The sequence below is a fragment of the Choloepus didactylus genome, chromosome 17 (genome assembly GCF_015220235.1).
Source record: "Choloepus didactylus isolate mChoDid1 chromosome 17, mChoDid1.pri, whole genome shotgun sequence".
Classification (NCBI taxonomy): domain Eukaryota; kingdom Metazoa; phylum Chordata; class Mammalia; order Pilosa; family Megalonychidae; genus Choloepus; species Choloepus didactylus.
In genome coordinates this window covers 76,592,409-76,607,022 of record NC_051323.1, presented here as the reverse complement: position 1 = coordinate 76,607,022, position 14,614 = coordinate 76,592,409, and the positions used below count along the sequence as shown (strand labels likewise).

The 14,614-nt window shown below is 51.1% G+C and overlaps 1 protein-coding gene across 1 annotated transcript in view; it reads right to left on the bottom strand.

The window, feature by feature from the left end:
• Positions 1–14,614, bottom strand: part of ACOXL (acyl-CoA oxidase like) — a 283,084-nt gene that overhangs the window by 108,174 nt on the left and 160,296 nt on the right.

The following is a 14,614-nucleotide window of genomic DNA, read 5'->3' as shown; positions in this document are numbered from 1 at the left end:
CTGCTCCCCTGCGGAAAATGTTAGGCCTCACGGGCTACGAGGTCCCGGGGAGACCTGGGCTCCGGGCGCCCGCTGTCCCGTATGTCCTGCGCGTCCTGGGCCCCGGCCAGGCCCCCACGAGACGCGCCCCAGCCCACCCTCCTGCCTTGTCCTCAGCATCTCGGCAGCGCTGTCACCCAGACTGAACCCCAGTCCCGGGGGTCTCCTCGCCACCTCGCGACTCTCCACCGAGCGCCCCCCGAGAGCCAGGGGCTGTGCCGGGTGCTCCCCACTGCGTCACTCGCCTCACCCGGGCCTTTACCCTCCCGGCAACCCGGGAGAAGGGCGCCATCACCCCGCTTGTGGAGGAAGGAAGGGGGCTCCGAGCCCACGTCGGGGTGCTCCCCGCGAACCTCTGGGGCAGGAAAGGAGAACACTAAATGCCAACATCTGTGCCGAGAAGCGGCAGCTCCCGGGAATAAGTGAGGGGCCACATGCTCAGAATCACTGAGCGCACGAAGCACTTTTCTCCCGGAGCAGCTCCGTGATTCTCCTTGTTCCGGCTTCCCCGACGGGGAGGGTGGCAGGTTCCGTGTTGTTTCCCGAACTTGTTCACACCCTGCCCTGGGAACGAGGTGAGCGGCCTTCAAAACGACCAGCTAGAAATTCCTCTCCAGGGACAGCGCGTCACGGGCAACAGCAGCGGTCTCCGGGGAGCATCCCACGGGGCCCTGGGAGCTCAAGGGCCTCCTCAGAACCTCATCCAGTTATTCAAACGCCACCTGAGTTCGTTCTCCGCTGGGCGGTGAAGCCGAGCCTGGAACTTTTCTCCTAGTTTGAACGTCTGGGAACTGCCGACTGTTCTCCTGAGGCCTCTGGCCTCTCCGTCGCTCGCAGAAAGCTGAACATGGAGCAGCAAAGGGAAAATTCAGAGACCCGTCCCCACCTCCCACAACCACCAGGGGCTTGTTTATGATCTGATCTCCTCAGAGCAGGCCGGGGAGACCATCTGGAAACCAGCCAGCTCCACGGGGTCCGAGGGTCCGAGCAGCCGGCTCCGTGGGCACCGGAGGCCACTGGCCACATGGAGAGCTCCAAACGGGGCCCACCGCTGCCTTCTCGGGGACTTGGATTCTAAATTCAGGAACCTCGCTCTCTGGGGACAAATGACCTAAAGAGTTTCTGTGTGTGTGTGTGTCATTTTAAATTAAAAGGTGATCTTTTTGGTTTTTATTAGTTAATAACAGCAAAACATAAGCATTGTTATAAAAAAAAATAGAGAAAAACAAAAGGAAGCAAAATCACCTGTCACCCATGGTGTGGGAAACAAAGGCTGGCCTAAGGGAGAAAGACCGTGTAAAAGGCTTGGGGTGGGAACTGGGCACTCCAGGATGGAGGCAGGTGTCAGGGGCAGGAGGACAGAGGCCCAGAAACCAACCACAGAGCAAAGCTGGGTAGGAGGGCACCGTGGAGAGTCCCAGAAGGAGGCCTGTGGCCGAGCCTGGAGGTGCAGTCAGCACAGGCTGGGGGTGAGATGCTGTGAGGAGAGGAGAGGGGAGCAGGGGGGGTGGGGTTCCGGCCGAGGGGGAACGTGTCGCCCACAGCACCCACGGGGTGAGCCCATCCCAGGCTCGGCAGCCCTGAGGCACCAGCCACGTGACCACTGGACACGCCAGGAGACGGGACGTCCTGAACTGAGGACTGACCACATGCCACGTGCCCATGTTACACGTCATCGCTACTCTTCCCTGCAGCGTCTCATCACTCCAGTCTCCGAGAGGCTCCCCGCCCCGCTCCAGCCTCCTGCCTGGCCTCTCCTTGGACGTCCGCCTCCCCAGGCCTTCGCCACCTGGTCCCTGTCGCCGTCTCTGGTCAGGGGCTCCCACCGCAGGGAGGCTGCCTGGCCCCTCCGTCTGGAACAGCCCCGAGCACCGCCATCAGGCACCGTTCCCGCCTCGCAGCGTGTCCTTTGAGGGCAATGCCACCCTGCGCTGTAGCCGACCGGTATCCCTTGCCCGGTGACCGCACCCTTCACGAGTGCAGACGTCGTCCTCCCACCACTGCACCCCAGCAGAGAACGGGCCGTGCACATCGCAGAACGGGACACCCTGTTTTCAGACGGAGTGACTGAAACAACCTGCTGGCGAGAGGCCTAATGGGGCTGGAAGCCACTGAGTCATCGGACCTGAAGGCCCAGGGGCTTCCTCCTTTCGTACAGGGAGGACAGACGGCTGGACAGACAGAGAGATGAGAAGACAAAGGAGCAAACTCCATGCGCCGCCTGGATCCGACCACCACCCTGTCCTGGGCAGAGCCCCACGGGGCAGGGGCCTGGGAGGACGGAGGGCAGAGCCGGCCACACCGTCGGGGCGGCAGAGGTGCCACGACAGGGCAGGCAGCCCCGCCCGGAGCCCAGGGCGAGAGGCAGGGGAGGGCCAGGGTCTTGGCCCCAGGGGGCCTCAGGTCATGGCTCACACGTCAGGGGCTTGAAGGCAGAGTGGAGACGGTCAAACATGGACCCCGCTTGTGCGCACGTTCCTACACGCTTACCAGACACAGCGGACGGGCACGCATGGGTAGCGTGAACTCGCCTGGGCATCGGCCTGGGGTGCCCGAGTCCTGGCCTCCTGATTCTCCCGGTGGAGGACCCCGAAGAAGTGACTTGTGCTCCCCCAAAGAAGGGAGAAGAACCCCGAATCTGCCCGGCACACCGACCACGCAGGTCGAAAGGCACAGGCTGCTCCCGGCCCCTCAACAAGCAGCGATCAGCTCTTCTCGGATAGCAGGGAGGCCGGTGGGCACCGAGGGGGACACGACGGAGAAGGACTCCAGCCCCAGGGACCTAAACAAGTGCCCAGGAAGGCTCAGCGGCAGGAGGCAGTGGCACCGCTTCCCCACGGCCTGACCCCTGATGGGCCCCCGAGCTGGTGAAGAGCACACGCCCTGAAGCCGAGCATCACCCCAGGGGCCCAGGAGGGACGGGCCCAGGAAGGGACGGTCCCCAGCCTGGGAGTCCCCAAGCTCCCGCCGGGCTGTGGCCTCAGGTTCAGAGCAGAGAGCTCCGTGGCCAGGGCCTGGAGTCCTAAATTAACCCTCTCTGGTCTCCCCCGAGCCCCGTATCAGGCCGAAGGCGCCTTCTCCGTCCTTCCAAGCAAGACGCTGAGGTTGCCAGGCGTGCCCGGCCTCCAGCCGCGGGTGCGCTGTATTTGGAGACAACGTCCGCGAGGAGGTTCTCCCGGAGGACGCAGGGCTGGGCGGGCCTGTCCTCAGGGTGAGGAATTTGGGAAAAGTCTGTTCTTGCCATGAGTGGGAAAGACCCCTGGACTCCCGGGGTGGGGGGACCACTCCCAGAGGAGGGCACGAAGTTGCCCGAGTGCGCCCCCCTGCAGCCGGCTCCCCTCGTGGCAAAGCCACTTCTTCCGGGAGGGGGAGGCGCCTCCTTAGTGCCCCAGACGCCAGGAGACGTGCTACTTCGGTGGTCTTTTCCAGAAGAGTCTGAAGAATTCCAGGGAAACATCCGTGGCAGTGTTGCAGGTGTGTTCCCTCCACCGGCGAGCCCCAGGGAGCCAGCCCTACCCCGGAAGCTGTTTTAACTTTCTAAGCCATTACACCAGCGTAACTGCCAGGAAGTGGCCATGGCCCACTCGGCAGGGAGGCCAAGGGATCACCTGCTCCTCGGCTTCTGCGTCCCCACGGCACAGGCCAGCGGCTCCCAGTGCACATCCCTGCCCCGCGCCGCAGGTGAGCTGGCCGTGCTGTGCAGAGCTCCACACAGGCAATCTGCCTCGGAGCATCTAAAATAAAACTAAAGCTTTGTCTGGGGAGGCCTATAAAACATCACTGAGTAGGGAGTGTATGTGCGCGCAAATGTGTCCATGTGTGCAAACAAGTGTACGTATGTGCACGTGTGTGTGTGCACATGCATGTGTGTTGTGTGCATGTGTTGTATGCATGCATGTGCAAGTGTGTGTGTGCATGTATGTGTTCAACTGTGTTGTATGCAGGTGTTCATGTGCAACTGTGTGTGCACGTGCATGTGTGTCATGTGTGCATTTGTATGCATGAATGTGCAAGTGTGTGTGTGCACGTGCATGTATGTGTGCAACTGTGTTGTATGCAGGTGTTCATGTGCAACTGTGTGTGTGCACATGCGTGTTGTGTGCATGTGCTGTATGCATGCGTCCAGGTGTTACATGTGTGTAGGTGCATGTGTTATATGCATGTGCAGGTGTGTGTGCATGTGTGTTGTGTGCATGTGTACATGTGTTGTGTGTGTGTGCATGTGGGTTGTGTGTACACATGTGTGAAGTGTGATCTCAAATTGCTTGCTCATGGCCAGAGATGAACGGATGCTACCTGCTCACCCAGCATGGGCCCACCTTTGGGCCTCTCGGGAAACCCTCCTCTAAGCCACCCTGCAAGGCACGGAACGGCCCCCTAGGTTTCCATTACGAAATGGAAGTGCAGTTCCAGCCATTTTCCTTTCCACATCCGACTCCTGAGTGGGGGCATGTGCCCACGTATTTCTGGTCAGGGTCGGGGGAAAGATGGGAAAGGGAGGGAAGTTGGGGGAAAATAGTTTTCAGCCAAAATAAAAGGCGAATAATATTTTCCACCAGCTTACTTTGCTTTTAATTTAAAAAAAAAAGAAAAGAAAAGTGACGTGGAATGGATGGGGACAGTGAACCCCATGCTGCAGAGGTCACTGGGGTCCTGGCGGGGGGTGGCTGGGACCCTCCCCCAGCCCCCCATGAAGGCACCTCGGGGCACCCACTCCCCCTGCCCCCCACACCACTTCCAGCCCCTTAGCCCTGACTGCTGGGTTCCCCCTCAGCGGGAGGTATTTCAGGAGTCAAACTTCATACACTAGAAGTTTAACATTTCCCTGCGGTTTTTAACATCTCTGAATTTTCAACTGCATGAGCACATTTAACCGGTGTATCAGAGTAAATTAACAACAAGCTTTTATCCTGTTTTTAAACAAATTGAGGGTAAATGTTCATTTGAAGAAGAAACAGACGTAGTAAATCTCATCTCATCCGTTGGAGAAGGGCCAATGTGAAAACGGCAGCTGCCCCACGGGCTCTTCTTGGCTTCTCCGACAAGAAGGGAACAGCTGGGGGCAGGGGGTGACGTCACCCGGCAGCCGCGATGGGGCCGGGGCTGGGGACATGCGGGATGCGGTGATGCGCTGCCACACCCTGCCCGCCATGCCTGGGGGTCACCGTCCCTGCTCCTGCACTCTCGGGGTTACGAACCGGGGAGGGACACGAGGGAACTCGCTCACGTCCGCGTCACCCAGCGCGCACAGAGGCCTCCCACCCCCAGCCCCAGGCCACCCTGTGGCTCCCGAGCCTGGCCCCGACCCCTTGAGAAAGTCAGGGACTGGCCAGGTAGACGAGGAAATGATTACACTCTGAGGTAAGTGCCAGAAAGAAAAAGATCTGGGTTCTGTGAAAAAAATAACCAGGGAGACATCCTCCAACCTGGAAGCCAGAGGGGACAGCTTGTTTACTTTGGAAGCTTGGAAGTCGGCCGAGCCAGGAGCAGGAGAAATCTGCTCAACCGAGAGAACTGCGTGCGCCAACACCCCGAGCCAGGAAGGAGCACAGGGTGTTCAGGGATTAGGCGAAGTCTGGGGCCGGAGGGGTGGGCGACGGAAGGGGCCCGAAGACGGGTGGGAGAACGCCACAGAGCTGCCACCACCGGGGCACCCACAGCCATCGGGACTTCTTGGCGCCGGCTGAGGTGTCATGGAGAGCCATTTTCATGTCGTAAGCTCTGGAGTAAGATGACTGATGATCCTAAAAGGCCCTTCTGGCTGCTGGGTGGGGGCAAAGAAGCAAGAAGAAAGTCGGGGAGGACGGACTCCTGGGAGCTTAGGGGACAGGTCCGGAGGGCGCGTCCGCCTGGACGACCTGCCGAGGGTCCAGGAGGCAGGACCTAGAAGGCCGCTCAGCACCGAGACGAGGGTCAGCGGTGACGGCTGAGGCACCTGGAGGAGCCGGAGCCACTTCTGCTTGGGAATCTGTCTCTGCCAATATGGCAGACGAGAGATCCTTAAAAAACTCTCCAGTAGGATGCACGGAAAATATGCTTGATAAAATATTCCTTAAAAAAAATCACTCTGAATACATAGATAAACTGACAAAGGAAAGAACTCTGAGTCTGACACAATGGGAGAGCCTGATTCCAAAGAGAGCAGTCAGTGTGGAAGGCAGGTGGGAGTCTCCATAAAACAAGGCCCAGTGAACAAGGATGCCCGCCACGCTGAAACAGAAAATACCCACTTCCACCCAAGAAGGCTGTGGGCAGCCCGGGAAAATTCCTCTCTCCAGCACCTCTGGCCCTTGGCCACCTCAGACACTGCTGGGGCCACGTGCACCACCTCGGGCACCCGGAGGCCCAGCATCCCGCTGAAAGCAGCCCTGGGATGCAGCACCCCAGCAGAGTCCGATGCAGATCCTCTCCATCAGGAAAGAACTGCCAAGACCAAGTCCCAAAGATCACAGTCTCAAAACCCAAAAAATCATTCACAAAACACTAGAGAAAATAAAGGACACTTGGTAGAGTTAGCAGTCAACAGAAACAAAGCACAGCACCCACAGGGATTGGTAACAGCTAAAAACATACACTGAACATACACTGAAACCAAATGATGGAGATAATATAAGAACATGGAGAGCCGGTGTTCTAGAAAATGCTAGAATTTTCCAGAATTGTTGAGCGATGCAAATCCACATATTTGGGAAACCTAAGTGACCCCTGTACTAGTTGCCGAGGGTTACCATTATAAATTACCCAAACTGGGTGGCTTACGACAACAGACATTTCCTCTCGCACCTCCGGAGGCCTCCGTCCCACACCCAGGTGCCGTCAGGGCTGGGCTCCCGCTTAGGCTCAGGGAAGGACTTCTCCCGGCCTGCTCCCACTTCCGGTGGCCCCAGCTGTCCCTCGGCTTGTCACAGCATCATCCAGCCTCTTCCCCAATCTTCCCACAGCCATCTTCTCCCTGCGTGTCTCCATGTCTGGGTCTGATTTTCCCTCTTCTTATAAGGACACAAGTTACACTGGATTTAGGGCCCACCCTAATCCCGTGTGACCCCATCTTAACATGATAATATCCACAAAGACCTACTTCCAAAGAAGGTCAAGTCACGGTGTGATGGTTAGGTTCATGTGTCAACTTGGGCAGGTGATGGCACCCAGCTGTCTGGTCAAGCAAACACTGGCCTAACCATTGCTGTGAGGACGTTTGTGGCTGGTTAATAAACCAACAGGCGGGTTTATTAAATCATCAGTCAATTGACTGCAGCTGTGACTGATGACTCACCAAAGGGCGTGTCTTCCACAATGAGAGAATGCAATTGGCTGGATTTGATCCAATTAATCAGTTGAAGACTTATAAGCGAGACAGATAGAGGACCTTCACCACTTCTTCGGCTGCCCAGAGAAGCGTTTCCTGAGGAGTTCGTCAAAGTTGCCGGTTCGTTTCCTGAGGAGTTCGTCAAACACGTTCATCAAAGATCCCAGTTCATTTCCTGAGGAGTTTGTCAAAGTTGCCGGTTCATTTCCTGAGGAGTTCATCGGACATCTTCCTTGGAGTTGACAGTTTGCTGACTGCTCTACAGAATTTGGACTTGTGCATACCCACGGTTGTGTGAGTCACTTTTATAAATCTTATATTCATAGATATCTCTCATTGATTCTGTTTCCCTGAAGAACGCTTACTAATACAACTTGGTACCAGGAGAGGTTCTTGAGAAACAGAATCTTAAAATGGGCTTTTACAATTTGTTTTCTATTCTGATTAGATTCAAAGGCACTAATGACTCTATTTCCAATAATCAAGAGGGCACTGATAGTCCACGGCATGAGTTGGCAAAGGAGATGCACAAAATAGCACCGTTTGATTCTCCTAATCATATGCAGTACGAAGCAAGGCTCTGGGTGACAGTGTTTTCAATACCTGCACAGAGGTTTGCAGAATAAAGAGGTATAATGATGTTGGGCTGCTCTTAGATACGTTGGATAAAGTTGTAAGAGAAAGGGACAAGTTAAAGGCTTCAAATTCAAAACTTAAACACCATATGACAGATGTAAAGATTTTTATGTGTGCCCTGAAAGAAAATCTTATTTCCTGTGCCCGCAGACTTGAGGTTTCTGAAAACCAGACACAGACTCTCATTGTGTGAGTAGCAGATTTACAACATAAACTAAAATCTCAACCTCTCAGGGTGTCTGCTGTTAAAGTAAAGGCATTGATTGGAAAAGGATGGGATCCCGAAACTTGGGATGGGGACATACGGATTGATGATGATGGCAGTGAGGACATAGGAACCCTGGATTCTGCTGGGTCATTGTTAGATTTACCTGTAGAGGGCTGTCCTGGGGAAACAGCTTCCCCACCCCCAGTCTTCCCCAAGGAGCCTGCCATCCAACCCCCACCTAAGGAGATTAACCCTTCAGTGCCTGCTAACCCTGTAACCACCTCCCCTGAGGAAGCAGCCCTCACTCTTCCGTCTGGAGAGATTAATCCTGTTTTAAGAGATGAAAATGTAACAGAATATCCTGAGGTAAATGGCTTGAGGGATAATTCTAATTCTTTTCATGACCCACCCCCACCACCAAGTCTTTGCTTCAAGACCTATAACTAAAGTCCCAACAGGCCCCGAAGGGTGAGGGACAAAGTGTGACCCATGAGGAAGCACTCTATACTCCAAAAGAACTGCATGAGTTTTCCAATTTATACAGACAGAAACCAGGGGAATATGTGTGGGAATGGATATTAAGGGTGTGGGATAATGGTGGAAGGAATATAAGGTTGGATCAGGCTGAGTTTTCTGATATGGGTCCACTAAGCAGAGATTCTGCATTCAATGTTGTAGCTCGAGGGGTTAGAAAGGACATTAACAGTCTGTTTGGGTGTTTGGCTGAAACATGGATCAAAAGGTGGCCGGCATTACCAGAGGCTGAAATGCCAGAACTGCCCTGGTACAATGTGGAGGACGGGATTCAAAGGCTTGGAGAGATTGGAATGTTAGAGTGGATTTATCATGGAAGACCTGCTCACACAGCCCTGGAATGTCCAGAGGACACACCTTTCACCAGGACTGTGAGGAATAAACTTATGAGACTAGCTCCATCATCCCTGAAGAGCTCTGTAGTCGCCCTTCTCTGTAGGTCAGATATTACTGTGGGAACTGCTGTCACTGAGCTGGGATCCTTAACACAATGGGGACAATTGGGTCCTGAGTTGGCAGAAGTCAAGTGGCTACAGTTAATCGCCACAGACAAGGTGGGCATGGCTACCATAATGGAAAACAGGCTCAAAGCAGCAGTCAAAATAATATGACTCGCAGAGACTTATGGTGTTGGCTACTGGATCGTGGAGTACCAAGTAGTAAAACAGATGGGCAATCGACTAACTTCTTGTTTGAATTATATAGACAGAAGAATTCTAGGTCAAGTGAATGAAAGTCTCCCTTGAATTACAAAAACAGAGAGTCACAGCCCCTTAATCAATTCCCAGACTTGAGACAGTTTCCAGACCCAGAGCCCCTTGAATGAGGGGAAGGCCAGGTACCCTTGGGGAAGGACCCTGTTACACAACCAAAAATTTATACTGTTAATCTTCCTCCCAGCCTTCCCCAGGGGGACCTATGGACTTTTGGGGAAAAGGAAATGATCAGATATTTTGTGGATTATTAGACACTGGTTCAGAAGTGACATTAATTCCAGGAGACCCAAAATGTCATTCTGGTCCACAGAGTTGGGGCTTATGGAGGTCAGGTGATTGATGGAGATTTATCTCAGGTCCGTCTCACAGTGGGTCCAGTGGGTCCCCGGACCCATTCTGTGGTTATTTCCCCAGTGCCGGAATGCATAATTGGAATAGACATACTCAGCAACTGGCAGAATCCCCACATTGGTTCCCTGACTCATGGAGTGAGGGCTATTATGATGGGAAAGGCCAAGTGGAAACCATTAGAACTGCCCCTGCCTAGCAAAATAGTGAACCAGAAACAATACTGGATTCCTGGAGGGATTGCAGAGATTAATGCCACTCTTAAGGACTTGAAGGATGCAGGGGTGGTGATTCCCACCACATCCCCATTCAACTCTCCTATTTGGCCTGTGCAGAAAACAGATGGGTCTTGGAGGACCAAGAAACCCACTTCACAGCAAATGAAGTGAGGGGATGGGCACATGCTAACAGAATTCTCTGGTCTTACCATGTTCCCCATCATCCGGAGGCAGCTGGGTTGATAGAACGGTGGAATGGCCTGTTGAAGACTCAATTACGGTGCCAACTAGGTGGCAATAACTTACAGGGCTGGGGCAGTGTTCTCCAGGAGGCTGTGTATGCTCTGAATCAGCGTCCACTCTATGGTGCTGTTTCACCCATAGCCAGGATTCATGGGCCCAGGAATCAAGGGGTGGAAACAGGAAAATTTTTGCTTCCTGTCTCTGCAAGCTTAAGCTCTGCTGGTCTGCAAGTCTTTGTTCCAAAAGGAGGAGTGCTTCCACCAGGAAACACAACAATAATCCCACTGAACTGGAAGTTAAGACTGCCACCTGGCCACTTTGGTCTTCTTATGCCTCTGAATCAACAGGTGAGGAAGGGGATTACTGTACTGGCTGGGGTGATTGATCCTGACTATCAAGGGGAAATAGCACTGCAACTACACAATGGAAGTAAAGAAGAGTTTTCCTGGAATACAGGAGATCCCCTGGGGCGTCTCTTAGTACTACCATGCCCCGTGATTAAAGTGAATGGAAAACTGCAACAACCCAATCCAGGCAGGACTACCAATGGCCAAGAAACTTCAGGAATGAAGGTTTGGGTCACCCCACCAGGCAAAGAACCACGGCCAGCTGAAGTGCTTAATGAGGGTAGAGGGAACATGGAATGGGTACTGGAAGAAGGTCGTGATAAATATGAACTACGGCCATGAAGCCAGTTACAGAAATGAGGACTATGATGGCATGAATAGTTCCTCCTTGTTTTGTTATGTTTGTATTTGTCTGTAAAGCAAATATCTTTGCTTTCTTCTCTGTCTTATCCCCTTATATGGCATAACCTGTACTGTTCATTTTGCTGTATTTAAGCTAAAGGAAATCAAATGTAAGAGCTAATGTTACCCAAGGACTTGCACCCTATTCTGGAGAGATTTAGTGCATTTCCAGTTGTACACTGCACAGCAGAGTATTGTTAGGCAAAATATATGCCTGTTATTGTTCTCTACTTAGAGATAAAGTATGGTTTTCGCTGATGTGTATAACTGCCAAGTTGACAAGGGGCGGACTGTGATGGTTAAGTTCATGTGTCAACTTGGCCAGGTGATGGTACCCAGCTGTCTGGTCAAGCAAGAACTGGCCTAACAATTGCTGCAAGGACATTTGTGGCTGGTTAATAAACCAACAGGTTGGTTTGTTAAATCATCAGTCAACTGGCTGCAGCTGTGATTGATGCCTCACTGAAGGGCGTGCCTTCCACAATGAGAGAATGCAATTGGCTGGATTTGATCCAATTAATCAGTTGAAGACTTATAAGTGAGACAGATAGAGGGCCTTCACTGCTTCGGCTGCCCAGCGAAGCGTTTCCTAAGGAGTTCGTCGAAGTTGCCGGTTCGTTTCCTGAGGAGTTCATCGGACATCTTCCTTGGAGTTGACAGTTTTCTGACAAATTCAGAAGATTTTGGACTTCTGCATACCCACAGTTGCATGAGTCACTTTTACAAATTTTACAGTCATAAATACCTCTCATTGATTCTGTTTCCCTAGAGAACCCTAACTAATACACATGGGAATTGGGGATGAGAACTTGAACATATCTCTTTGGAGAAAACAATTCAATCCCAAACAACCCCAAACAGTGAAGAGGAAAACCAACTCATACTTGGACATATTGTAATGAAACCATAGGACATGAAAAAGCAAAGAAAATATCTTAAAAGAAGCAGAGAAACAATAGATTGCCATGAAAAACTGTAAGTACAGGTAGCTGACTCTTCAACAAGGAAACTCAGAATAGTAAAAACTTTAAAGAGCTGGGAGAAAAGAACTGTCAGTCTTGAATTCTGTACTTAACAAAACTCAAGCTCTCAAGCACCAAATAAAGATAAATTCAGACAAATCAAAGGGAGATTAACACTACAGGCCTACACTAAGTGATCTTCTGAAGAAGGTGCTCCAGGAACAAAATGACTAAAGAGATTCAAGAAGGAATTGTAAGCAAAAAAATTGATAAACTGTAGTAAGGCTAAAGAAACACTAATTATATGTAATAAAATTTGTGGGAACAAAAAAAGTAGGACATCATGGGGGTGTGACATCATGGAAAATGCGGTGCCCAGGGAGCTTAAACAATTAGCTCTTCCTTTGAAATAATCTTAAATTGTTAAACAGTGATGGAATCAAATTTTGGGGGACTCTGGAATCTAATGCAAAATTTACTGCAACAGGGAACTTTTAATGAAGAAGGTGTGTGTCTGGTCTTGCCAGCTAAAAGCAAAGTTTCTGGTGGCCTTTGCTAACAGGAATGGAGAGAAAAGGTTTCCTAGATCAGTAGCTGCACACCAGGTACCAGGGGATGTATTGATTTGCTCTAGCAATGATACCACATCTGGAACAGCAGCTGCAATTGAAGTCACTACCTGGTTAAGCTTACGATAATCCACTGTCATCCTCCAAGACCCATCTGTTTTCTGCACAGGCCAAATAGGAGAGTTGAATGGGGATGTGGTGGGAATCACCACCCCTGCATCCTTCAAGTCCTAAAGAGTGGCATTAATCTCTGCAATCCCTCCAGAAATCCAGTATTGCTTCCAGTTTTCTATTTTGCTCAGCAGGGGCAGTTCTTATGGCTTCCACTTGGCCTTTCCCACCATAATAGCCCTCACTCCATGAGTCAGGGAACCAGTGCAGGGATTCTGCCAGTTGCTGAGCATGTCTATTCTAATTATGCTTTCCAGAACTAGGGAATAACCAGAAAATGGGTCCGGGGACCCACTGGACCCACTATGAGATGGACCTGAGCTAAAACTCCATTGATCACCTGACTTCCATAAGCCCCAACTCTGACTGGGGGACCAGAGTGACGTTTTGGGTCTCCTGGAATTAATGTCACTTCTGAACCAGTGTCTAATAATCCATGAAATATCCGATCATTTCATTTTACCCAAGGCACAGCCACCCTGGTAAAAGGCCCTAGGTCCCTTCAGGGAAAGCCAGAAGGAAAACTAAAAGTGTAAATTTTTAGCAGTATAACACAGTCCTTCCCCAAGGATACCTGGCCTTCCCCTCATTCAAGGGGCTCTAGATTTGTAAACTGTCTCAAGTCTGGGAATTGATTAAGGGGCTGTGACTGTTTCTGTGATTCAGGTTAGACTTTTGCTCATTTGACCTAGAACTCTTCTACTTATACAGATCAAGTAAGAATTTAGTAGATTGCACATCTATTTTACTTTCAGGTACTCCATGATCTACTAGCCAACCCCATAGATCTCTGCAAGTCAGATTATTTTGACTGCTGCCTTGAGCCTGTTTTCCATTACGGTAGCCACACCCACCTTGTCTTTGATCATTAAGTGCTGCCATGTGGTTTTTGCCAACTTGGGATCCGATTATCCCCATTGTGTTAAGGATTTCAGCTCAGGGACAGCAGTTCCCACAGTAACATGTGACTTCAGAGAAGGGCGACTTCAGAGCTCTTCAGGGATGATGGAGCTAGTCTCACAAATTTATTCCTCACAGTCCTGGTGAAAGGTGTGTCCTCTGGACATTCCAGGGGTGTGTGAGCAGGTCTTCCATGATAAATCCACTCTAACATTCCAATCTCTCTAAGCCTTTGAATCCCTCCTCCACATTGTACCAGGGCAGTTCTGGCATTTCAGCCTCAGGTAATGTCAGCCAACTTTTGATCCATGTTTCAGCCAACCATCCAAACAAACTGTTAACACCCTTTCTAACCCCTTGAGCTACTACATTGAATGCAGAATCTCTGCTTAGTGGGCCCATATCAGTAAATTCAGCCTGATCCAACCTTATATTCCTTCCACCATTATCCTATATCCTTAATATCCATTCTTACAGATATTCCCATGATGTATGGGATGTAGTTCATTGCTAGCAGAGCTATCCTACAAGATAGGCTAAAGGGCACTCTTCAGGCTGAGATGAAAGGACACTCAACAGCAGCTCGAAGCCACACACACAAATAAAGAACTCCAGCAAAGGTAGCTACATAGCTAAATTAAAAGCCACTATCATTGTATTGTTGTTAGTAGCTCCTCTTTTTATTGCCTAGATGATTTAAAAGAAAGATGCATAAAATTATAAATCTATGTTAATGGGCACACAATTTCCACACATTATCATCTCATATATGGACGAAACACCTAGACAGAAGATTAATAAGGAAATACAGGACTGGACGCCATGAGCCGAGGAGCTCTAACAGACACATAAGGGACACTCCACTCAGCAATAACAGAGCACATGGATCAGTGTCCAGGAATACAGCATATCTTAGGACACAAAACAAGGCCCAATAAATTTTAAAATACTGAAATCATACAAAGTATCTTCTCTGACCACAAATGGAATGAAACTTGAGATCAATAACAGAAGG